The following is a 12,339-nucleotide window of genomic DNA, read 5'->3' as shown; positions in this document are numbered from 1 at the left end:
ATTTGTTTGATCAATAAAGGAACAGACTGCTGCTGGGAAACTCTAAATTCTTCTTCTATGCAGAGCAAATCATAACACATCACCATACTCCATTAAAGCCAAAAGTTATTTTTTTTATTTTCTCTCCCCCCTCCTTTGTTTTTTTGGTTGTTTTTTTTTTCTTTGTTCTGGTTCTCTTTTTTCCTGAATAAAAGTGTCCCTTCTTAAAACGTGGCTTTGTCTTGGATAATTTAATCATCTGGTTTTTGTAGTGCTTTCCTTGGTCTGTGATTTTCTCTTCAGGAGGCAGACACTGATCTTATGTGTGACTGGTTTTTATTTACCCATGAGCACAGCTTCTGCCAGACCCCTTTCTTTAGGTGAGCTACCACTTCCAAACCTACACACTTGTAAGCGTTGGTTTCATTCCTCTTGCCTTGTTTTGTTTCTTCAGTCACACATGAGGTGATGAAACGCTTAAAAGCTAGGAGCAGATGTTTCAGAGCCATTGTAAGAAGGAAACTCCACATTTATTGATCACCTGTGCTGGTAAATGGACTTCCGACAAGAACGGGTCCACCTCACCCCAGAGGCCTGCCATGTGTCTCTTATACCCACAGCGCATTTCAAAAAGCACATCTTCGCACATCTGTGTGCATTCACAGAATTGCGTGTCTTACATTCTTATAATAACCTGTTCCAACGACTTTGTAGTATAAGTGTTTAAGAGCGTGGGTTTTTATAGAAAACTAAGTGCAAATTCTGTTTCTGAAACCTTGTTTTCAATTGTGTGTCAAAACCAATGTGAATTGGGGATGTGACCTATTTGTTTAGCAGTTCCCTTATGCATCACTTAGGGCTAATGCCACTTATATCACATGGGGATTTTGCGGGGAGTTTGGATGAGATAATACATGTAAAGTTCTTAGCAAATCACACGGTATAGCAAAATCTCATTGGCTGTTATTTTTTGTAACTAAGATGTGCTCCCTGTGAACACTCATTTGCATACCAAAGAGGTATGAATTGCCATTTGAATTGTACCAGTCATTTCAAATGAGGGGTTTATCTCTTTGTAGCATATTTGTGGGCTCGTGCATACAAACTTGACATAAACATTACCAAATCATCCTATACCAATTCTTAAAATCCTGATATGCAAAAATCAGATGCCTATAGTCTTGGTCATTTTTGACAAACTTAAAAATCCTAGTCACCTATTTGAAGGAAACAGAAAGCATGAAAGTGATTTTACCAATTTTTATGTTAAAATCAGTGATGCTTAATGTGACAAAGCACTAAAAATTAAGCACAGGATGGAAAGAATTTTATGATAAGTGGCCCTACTTCTTCGGCGGCTTGAAGATCTGAAATTCCACTTTAGTGATGTCACTCACTGATGGGTATCTAATTTTTAATATAGTCTTGTCTCCCTGATTTAACTTCTATCCTTTATCTTTTTCTCTATTTATGGGTGCACTTCACTACCTTAGCTTATTTCCAGCTCTCAGTTTACCACAGTGGTTAGCGGCACAAAATCTGGTGTCAGATGATCTGGATTCTAATCCACCTACTTGTGTATAATAGAGCACATTATTTATTTCTCTCTTTGCCTTAGTTTCTTCCATTACAAAGTGAACATGCTTTTTAGAGTTTGTGCTAAAGAATAAATGAGTTAGCATATATAGAGCTCTTAGAAGAAGACCAGCCATACAGAGAATGATAGATAATATAAACTACTGATATGGTATATTTTAATATCCGTCATGGCAAGCTACACTTCAGCGACAGCACATCATTTTTAAAAATATCGAGTATTCTGTTTTGTCTCTTATTCTACATGAAATATAGACTATTTATTACAGTGGCTTCAAAATCCCATTAACCCCACTGTGATTTTAATTAGTATTATATTAAATCCATTTATCAATTTGTGAAGACTCAACATTTTATTGGTATTAATTACCCCTGAATTTAGCAAGGAATATAGTATGCCTCTCAATTTATTAAAATCTGTTTAAGGCCCCTAAACAAATATTGTATGTGTTTTATATATATTCTACATAATTCTTCTCATTTTTATGCTACACTTTACTTTGCAGATGAAGTCTTTGTTACCGCGTTTCCCCGAAAGTAAGACCTAGGCGGACAATCAGCTCTAATGCGTCTTTTGGAGCAAAAATTAATATAAGACCTGGTCTTATTTTACTATAATATAAGACCGGATCTTATATAATATAATAGAATATAAGACCAGGTCTTACATTAATTTTTGCTCCAAAAGACGCGTAGAGCTGATTGTCCAGCTAGATCTTATTTTAGGGGAAACACGGTATGATTTCTAAATGGTTCTTGTGGGTGTTTTAAAAAGCTATTGCTTTATGTTTATGTATATTGTGTCTCCTAAACTCTATGAATTTCATTTTTTACTATAATTGGTTTTCAGTCGTTTCAGTTACATCTTCCAAAAGGACTATCATACCAACTACAAGTATTGACAATTGGCCTCTTACTCTATCTTTGTACTTCACAACTTTTTCCTTTCCTCAGAGCAATTTACAGAATTAGAACAATGAAAGTTAAAGTATATATTAGCCATCATCCATTTTATCCTGATTCCAATATGCCTATCCCAAGTTTTTCACCCTTCCATTGAGTGAAATACAGAATTTCATCACACAGTGTAGCTTAGAAATAATCTATTACTGTGTTATTTTATAGGGGAGAAAAGGAAAGATCACAGGTGTAGTAAATAGTCCAAAGCTACACAGCAAACTAGAGGCATTCATTTACTTATGACCCGGTTTTCTTTAGTTGAGGCAGCCTATTTTTGGTACCTAGTCTGAATCAATCCAGTAAATAAAGGTTCTGTTCTGCTTTAGTAAACCATTGCTGGCTGTTAACACTGTGGAAACAGCAGTAGGAGAGTAGGTTCCCTGTTGTGGTCTGGGAGGAGACAGTCTTGGCTTTTCTGAAGTTGTAGAAATTATGAATTTTATGCCTTTATTGTCACAGAATACCTAATAAATAGTGAAGTCTTAGGAATTCTTATAGTCTCAGTTGTCATATCACCAAAATTTAAAATGTAAGCACTGGGAATTATCTTTCTCCCTAAGTGTACTAAGGTTTACTCTGAGCATTCTCAGGCCTTTTCTCCAATGGAGAGACTGTGGTAATTGCAGATGCTACTTAGAAAGTTCGGATAGACAGAAGGCATGACCATTTTTGAGATGGGATGCTTGCTATGCTGGGGATGTTTCTTCTTACAAGTGTTATGCCTTCCACGCAAGTGGGGGCTATTAACTACCACGTTTCCCCGAAAATAAGACCTAGCCGGACAATCAGCTCTAATGCGTCTTTTGGAGCAAAAATGAATATAAGACCCGGTCTTATTTTACTATAAGACCAGATATACTATATAATATAACATAATGTAATGCAATGTAACATAATATAATGTAATATAATATAATACCGGGTCTTATACTCATTTTTGCTGCAAAAGACAGATTAGAGTTGATTGTCCGGCTAGGTCTTATTTTAGGGGAAACACGGTACCATGAAGCCTGAGCACACAAACGTGATCTCCTTCTACACGTGGTATAGCTTCTGCTACATGAATCATAAATCATATTCGTAAACTTAATCATTCTTTGAAAATAAAATCAGGAAGATTCAGAGAGTTACTGTAAATGAACATATTCTGTGAAACAATCCTTTTATAATGAGGCCCTTGTGTTAAACTAAAAATAAAAAAAATAAATAAATAGATAAGACTGTATTAGTAGATAAAGCCAGAGTCATGGATGAGGCATCAGAAGGCAAGGCAGCAGTTGACATGTCACCTATTAGCCCCGTGGGACTCCAGAGGTTCATACATCCAGAATAGTATCCCATAAATGCAGATATCCCATAGCAGAGAGTACATATCATTAACTGTATACAACTAGCCTAGCTCTTGTATACTAAAAATTGTAATTACCCCTGATCTACAGAGAAGGGGGTAAAAGAGATTTAATCAATTTAGGTAATCTCTTGTTTTCTCTTTAAGAATAGCTCTTGCTAAATAAAAACATACTACCTTTCTACTCACTAATTTTTCATACAACTTTGTGATGTGGTATTCACGTCCCTGCACTTGGAGAAAGGTGCTGTGTGAGATTCATCAACTTACTCCAGTAATGAACTTGAAAGTATCCTAAATGTCTACGTGAGACAGAAGGGTTCCAGAGAGAATGATGCTTGAGTCTTTTTGGTGAATGTGCTTTCTGTCCTTATCTAGTTAAAAATGCTTGCACTTAACAGTCATTTGCATATTATATAGACATTTCCCCTGATAGTTTTAATCTTTGACACCTTGTATCATTATTAAACCAATCACCGTAACACCTACTTCAAAAATGATACATTATATCCCTTGAGTTTATCAATCATAGAACAATCTCAGTCCATCATCACATGAATTATTACAAAACTCTTCGGTGTGTGTACCAAAAAGGGAAAAGTAGTCTCTCGTCTTTGAACTTTTTAAGACAATCACATTAGGGCTGAACTATACAGCACTCTCATGTCAATTATGAAGACATTATTCAATGGCTCTACTCAATCCATTTGACTTACAGTTAACCCCACAACTTTCACTATTAACTTTACTTTCTACTTATTTTAATATTTGACACTTACACATACTAAAAGATTGGTAAAAATCTTTGCGATAGAATTAGAAATCAACTTGTACAGAGATTGCCAGAGTGGGGGATGTAAAACAGGGGTATAGATCAGAATGATTTTTAGTGAAACAAAGATAGTTTTAGATGGCATGCTGGCAAGGCAATAATTAACCTTGAATCTTATAGTGAGAAAGTTATTCTCATCTCAGCTTTTTTCCATTCCCTCTGGATACATCGAGAGTGAATCAGTATGTTACTAATGTGTCTTCAACACACTTTCAACACCTGCTATTATAACCAAGATAGAGATTATAACCAAGATTGGATTAGGGACCCATACTCCCTAATACCCATATAGGTTGACCTCAGCCTCAAAGCCTCATGCTAATGAAAAAGGTGTATATTTTGTCATTTAAAAAATTTTAGTAATCTTACATTAAAAGTAAGTAAATACAACTGATTTGCATTTATTGTAATGCTGCTAAGATTTTCCTGTTGAATATATTTACAATTTAATTGGAAAATTTTAACAAGAAACAATAAAGATACAATGTGGACATAGCCCAACTCATTTGTAATGACAGCATGCCGATGATCAAAGGTCAGATAATATTGACCTAGTATTACAGAGTCATTTTACAGCTGGAGGACTGGATTTTTGAGTGAACAAAGTTGTTCTGGACTCAGTTGTGTCCCCTTCAAATTCACATGTCGAAGCCCTAACTCCCAGTTCCTAAGAATATGACTGTATTTCGATTCACTATTTTTAAAGAGGCCATATAGGTTAAATGGGTGAGGAGAATGGGTCCCTAATCCAATCTTACTGAGGTTCCCATAAGAAGAGGAAGTCTATACACACAAAAGAGACACTGGAGATGTGGGTGCACAGAGGAAAGACCATGTGAGGACAGAGTGAGAAGGAGGCCATTTGCAAGCCAAGGAGAGAGCCCTCAGCAGAAACTAAACCTGCCAACACGTTCGTCAAGAATTTCCAGCCTTCAGAACGTTAAAAAAATAAGCATCTGTTTGTAAGCCACCTAGTCTGTGGTATTTTGTTATGATAGCCTGAACTGACTAATAACAGTGGTCAAAAATTTAGTCATAGTAGCAGAGTCCCAATTTGAACATATGTCTCCTTACTCCCTTCTCATCCGTCATTGAGAAGCTATTTGTGTATTCTTCATTTATAGAGTGTCTTGGGCATTCCAGAAGCAACAAATAAGGTAGTCTCTGGCCTTGACGGTATTTGAATATACTAGTAATGATAAATAATAATTATGTACAGACTCGATAAAGAGATTTAATGGGAATGCAACTGCTTTGATCAATATCTTCTTGATTATGGATGGGGATTATAGTATCTTAGTAATGAAAACCAGGGGTTCTCAGTTGGAAGTGATATTTGTCCCCAGGGAACATTTGACAACATCTGGAGACATTTTTGGTTGTCAGGACTGGGGGGTGGATGGTGGTGCTAATGGCATCTTGCAGGTGGAGACCAGGGAGGCTGCTAAATATCCTGCCATGACAGAGGCACCACCCCACCCCACAACTAAGAATTACCTGGTACAGAATTTCAACATGCTAAGATTGAGAATTTTTGATATAAAGATAACAGAATGGTAGAAATTAATTAGACTCAAGACTATATGAATTTAAGATCCATCCTCTATACCATGTAACAGAATGCCAATAGAGAATCAAAGAGATTAAAGAAGTAGTCACTTGATTAAAATGTGCTCCGGTTGCTCCTTTTATAAAACAGGATAATTAAAACACCTATATCTTTGTGCATCCGAAAAATTGGGATGAGGTGTTGCATGTACAGGACATATATAGCTTGATGTACATTATCTATCCTTTCAATTATGCTAGCATAGACTGCCAACTTCTAGAGAACTAGGACTTAGGCAATGATCTGTTTGTCCCAAGTCCTGGGTATCAAGCTGGAATAAATTACACAATTAGTGAGTAAGTGGATACATGAAGTAATACTTGGATTATGCTAACTTATTTCTTTATTTGTAACATATTCAGATTTAACATCTACTTGATGCAGGTGATAAAAGAGTAGCTCAGCAGCTGACATAGGGTGAGACAAATTATCTGATGCAAGCTATCATACTTTCTACTGATTTTAGTAATGTGTACTTACATTGAAGAGGTGCCTTGAAACACTTGCCTTTGTGAATAAATGTACATGCAAATTTGGGGTATGTCTTGTATATTAATTCATGAATTAACTCAGGTAGTTGAAGAAAATATTGTTGCACTGGTGGTCAGAATCTTTTTTATTTGAACTATTCTTTCTCTCTTGAACGGATGGTTGGTTTGTGATCCCATTGGGTTCTCCAATGCTGCTCATTAAAATTCTCTTGTTTTATAGCCTATGTGCCTTCATGTCTCCCATATGCCTCTTGAGTAAAGAAAAGATATCCTTTAATACTTGGTTACACTCCTTACGACTTACCATCCAATAATGTCACTGAATGACTCGTACTTATTGGTAATTCTAACACAAATAAGAAATAAGTGTATCTAATACTATTTCAAATGGATAATGTAAATGCATCTGGAAGTCAACAAACTAGTATTTTTTTTTTTTTTTAATTCTCGACACATAGTTTAAATGTACTTGCTAGTAATATGGAATTATTTCTCTACAGATAAGGATGTGTGATTGTGATATATATATATATATATATATATATATATATATATATATATGTGTATATATATATATATATATATATGTGTATATATATATACACACACACATATACACACACACATATATATGTGATTGTGATATATATGTGATATATATATATATATATATATATGATTTTGAAAAACCTTTTGGGTAACTTTTACTGAACACATATTATTTGCCTGATGCTATTAAGCATGTTATAGGGAACATTTCCACAACTCTCTATGAAGTTCTATGACTACTAGTTCTATTTTACAAATGAGCAAATGAGCTCAGAATTAATATCTTACATACAGTTACACAGATATTAAGTAATAAAACTTAGATTCAAATTCAGATAAAAATAGGTTTTCTTTAAACAAAGGGAAAGCAACCAATAAATAGTAATATTCCAAGGTTACTATCATTTGGACAGTAAAAAGAAAACAAACAGAAAGTCTAAAGTATACAGGCACTCCTGTTAAAACGTTTTGTCAAAATTCTAAAGTGATCCCATATGCTGAGATACCAGGCCTGTATTTTCAGAGATAATCAGTTTTCCCAGTCTTTATGTTGTTGCTATTGTTATGCTACTGTTTTCTATTCTCTACATGACTGATTAAAAATAATAATAATAATAAGCAGATAAATGGATGCATCGATCTTCCATTAGAAGCTTATTTAAAAGTAAGCAATAGAAAATTGAGTGTGCCCGGTGGAATTATTGAAACCTGAGTTCAAATCATGAAAAACATTATTTATTATTTTTGTGACTTTGGAGAGAGAACCTTCAGTTTTCTGATACTGATAGCAAGCAATAATTGTTAATGAAATACTTGTGTGTGAAGAATTAATGAATCATTATTTGTTACAAGTAAAAGCAAAAGACAAAATAGTTTCTGACATATACAGCAAGCAGTGTCTAAAAATTGTTGGCCTTTACATCGTCCTATACATCTAACTTTCAATTACTTCCCAATCACCTCATTTAAATCCCACATATATGCTTTGTAAGATAAATTGTCTTTTAATGCAGTAACACTGCCAACATGGAGGTAACAAATCTAAAGATACAATAAACCTTAAACTAATAATCACCTCTACTGCAGCGATTGTTGTTCAGCTGCTACTTTTGTATGGATCTTGGACAGATTTCTGTTGTCCCCAGGGAGACACATAGCATTTAAAACTTTCACCAGCATTTGTTGGCTATGTATTTTCCTTTGCTTTTTAAAATTTATATATAACTGAACCCATAAAGTAGGTTAATGTTTTTCAAATTCACCATAACAGTTGAACAGTGTATATTTCTTAAAGCAGGTACCTTGGGATATCACTAAATTAAGAGATGGATTTAAATAAATTGGTTAACTGTTGCTGCCAGAGGTGTTAGAATTTATTCTTTCACTTGAGGAAGTGAGAAGTTCAGTGGCATAAAACATGGTGATAACCTTGATGATGCTTCCACTTGAGGAAACATAATAGAGCAGAAAGAAAATAGTTCCTGGAGTCCAGGGCCCTGGGTTCTTATCCTAACAAGAGTTTGGAGTGATGAAGGCAAACGAGAAAAATAGAATTGCTTATGTTGGGTGAAAGCGTGGGCTGTGAAACCACACTTGGGTCACATGCCGCTTCACTCTTCCATCATTTCTATGGCCTTGAGCAAATTTCTTGATATATCTCAGTTCAGTTTCCCCATCTACAAAATGAGGATAGAGATAGTATGCTACTGATTTTTTTTTTTTTTTTCTGATGGTAGAAGGCAATAATGGATATAAAAACTTTAGGACGGTGCATGGAACAATGGGATCACTCCATAAATAACAGATGCTGTTGCTGCTGTTATTATTATTATATTTCAAATCTACTTTCTTTATATGAGAGAACTGGGCTAACGATCCCTAATAGCATTTTCCAGTGTGACATGCTATACTTTCTTTGCTTTCTTTTTCTTTTTTATTTGCTTTAGATAGATTTTCTTAAATATGTACTTTTAGTTAAAAGAACCATTGAGAAAATATATAAGAACTTGTCCTGTTTACTGTTTATTTTCAGCACAAAAGATAGCATCTGGTGTGATATGTCAATAAATATTAGTTGAATAAGAACAAATTCATGGGCGCCAAGGAGACCGAATCAAATCAACATCTCTGAGAATGATATTTAAGAATCTATGTTTTACACCAACTCCTCAGGCTATATTAATGTGGTAATCTGTTTTCTATACTTTAAAATCATACTTTTTAGGGGATCTAGTATGTGGAGGTGATTAGAGTGGTAACATAATGTACTGTATTGTGAAAATGGGGACAATTTCAAGTGTAAACTGGGATCTTGATGACAATTATGACAACAAAGCAGGCATGAATCTAGACTTTATTGATTACGGAGAGATGTAGACAAGTGTGTATGTCATTCATATAAATGTGTATAATGAATGCTATGCAACATTTGACTGATCTGAGGAGACCTTTGTATGCAAGATCTCTGGAAGTTTACTCTCCCGGGCAGAGTATTTTGGAAGCCATGAGAGCTGGCACATCCATAAGACTTAACCCAGATGTGGGAACTCATGTAACTATTACATTCTTATTGAGGAAATACGTTGGACAATAAGCAACGAGTAATGCTAAGGGAATTCAATCATTGATGCAAATTTGAACTCATACGAAAAATATTCAAAGTAATGTGGAAAATGAAGAACAGAATAAATGAACAAACAAAACAGAAGCAGACTCAGAGATTATAGGGGAAAAACAAAACAAAACTGATGATTGCTAGATGGGAGGGGGGTGGGGATGGGAGAGAAGGTAAAGGGATTAGAAAGTACAAATTAGTACTCACAATATAGCGATGGGGATATGAAATACAGTTTGGGGAATGTAATTAATAATGCTATAAAGATTATGTAGGTTGCCAAATGGACACTGGACTTATTGGGGAGACCACTTCATAGACTATAGATGCCTGACCACTACACTATACACCTGAAGCTGAAGTTGAATAATACTGAATGTCAAATACATACATACATACATACATACATACATATATATATATATATATATATATATATATATATATATATATGTACATATATGAATATAGTCAATGGAACTGTCACTAGCTATATTCGATGTCAGAAGGGTAGTAGATTGTAGGGGTTAATACTTTGTGAGGGGTGTAAATGTCTAACTATTACATTGTTTTGCGAGAGAGAGAGAGTGAGAGAGAGAGAGAGAGAGAGATTACTGTGGTTTCCTCAGTCTTTCTTAGCAGGCATTTGTTTCTCTTTTTCTGCTTTGAAGACTATATTTCAGAGTGAGCAAAATGAACATATAGAGAAGACCTTTTCATGGTCATGAAGCTGAAAAGGAAAAAAGAAAAAGTCTACTGCTTACGCTGAGGTGCTAGATGACACCCAGACGAGACACAGGTGATTATTGTCCACTTCAGGCATCTGGATGTTCATTGTTTTCAAACAGAATCGTCATCCTTCTGCAGAGTGTCTCTCTGTGTCTAGCAGCTACAGCTAAATCCAAGAGTTGCCATTTTCTGTCTTCTGATCTCATTATACAAACCAGTAAAATGAGCAAAGGAATAACTCCCAAAAGCTTTCATGTAGTTAATGGCAGCAGAGGAATTCTGCCTTTGATAGTCACCTGTTCAGCATACCTAACTCACTTTGTGCCTTCCTTTCAAGAGCAATTTAATGGGGTTGTCTTTCTTTCAAAACCAGTATCACAGGGGTGTTATTGGCAGTCTCTCTCTCTCTCTCTCTCTCTCTCTTCACCGTGTGTGCATCTCTCTGTGTGTGTGTGTGTGTGTGTGTGTGTGTGTGTGTGTGTGTGTAAGAAAGAGACAGAGAGAAAACTGAGAACACTTCCAATTTTTAGGATAAATACTGTTGTATTTGCAAAAGCAAGCTTGTAGTTAAACATGATAATATTGTCTAAGCACATAGGGATATACATCAGTATATTTTCTATATGTAATGAGGTGCTAAAATCTACCTTCGGGCATTATTCTATTTCATAGCCATGCATTTACTTATTTAACAAATATTTCTTCCACACTTAAAACTTGTAATTCCTTGCCAAAGAGTAGGGTGAAAGTGAATCAAGAACCACACAAATGTGTAAGACAAGAAGCAATCTCTGCTCTTGAAGAATTCGGGACCAAACAGGGAAACCCAACCTTCACGGAACTATGTTAAAGATCAGGATGAATAATTGCTAAATCCAACCAGTTACCAAGGACTGTGGGATAATTCCGACTGGGAGTGCAGGCTTAAAAACAAAAGATGCCAGAGGAAGTTTCACATCAAAACTGTCAATTCCACCAAGTGGAACGAGTAAATATTGGTAAGAAAGTGATGTGGGAGAAAAGCCTTAGAGGAAGAGGGTCAAGGCATACGAGCATGTATGCAGAGGGTTGAAATGTTAAGTTGGAAATATAACAGAAAGAAAGAAATAATAAGAAAATTAGTGTGTCCTAAGCCATTAAGTTTGTGAAGGACTTTGCTAGAGGAGACGATGCTAAAATTATTTAGAACTAGATTCTAGAAGTCTGCATTGGAAAACGCTATGAAATTTCAATTCATCTCTGTATTCAAAATCGATGCAATTAAATTTATTTGCAAATACACAGGCCGTGGTGGTGTCCACCTATTCTTTTTTGAGGTTCAGGACAGTGTGTCTTGGGATTTTATTTTTGTTAATTTACTGTTATTGTGTTTGCATTCATGAATCATTCGACATGGAGTACTTGAGTCACTACGTGGGGCTTTCATTAATCAACTGAAAACCAAAAGACTCAAAAAGAGCTTCTGCTTCTCTCAGTACTTCTGAGCATTTGCTAGGAGTCAAATACCATTAATGAATTGAGTGGGTGCTTCTTGGTACTTTATTTTTCAACAGTCATCCTAATTGTTAATAATTCCTGAGAGTACTGGAGTGAAACATGAAAGGGGTGGATTTTTTTTTTTTTTTTTTTTAA

Source organism: Rhinolophus sinicus, chromosome 8 (assembly GCF_057876585.1).
Source record: "Rhinolophus sinicus isolate RSI-liver-muscle chromosome 8, RSI-T2T, whole genome shotgun sequence".
In the NCBI taxonomy this organism is placed as follows: Eukaryota; Metazoa; Chordata; class Mammalia; order Chiroptera; family Rhinolophidae; genus Rhinolophus; species Rhinolophus sinicus.
This window is presented reverse-complemented; position numbering follows the sequence as displayed.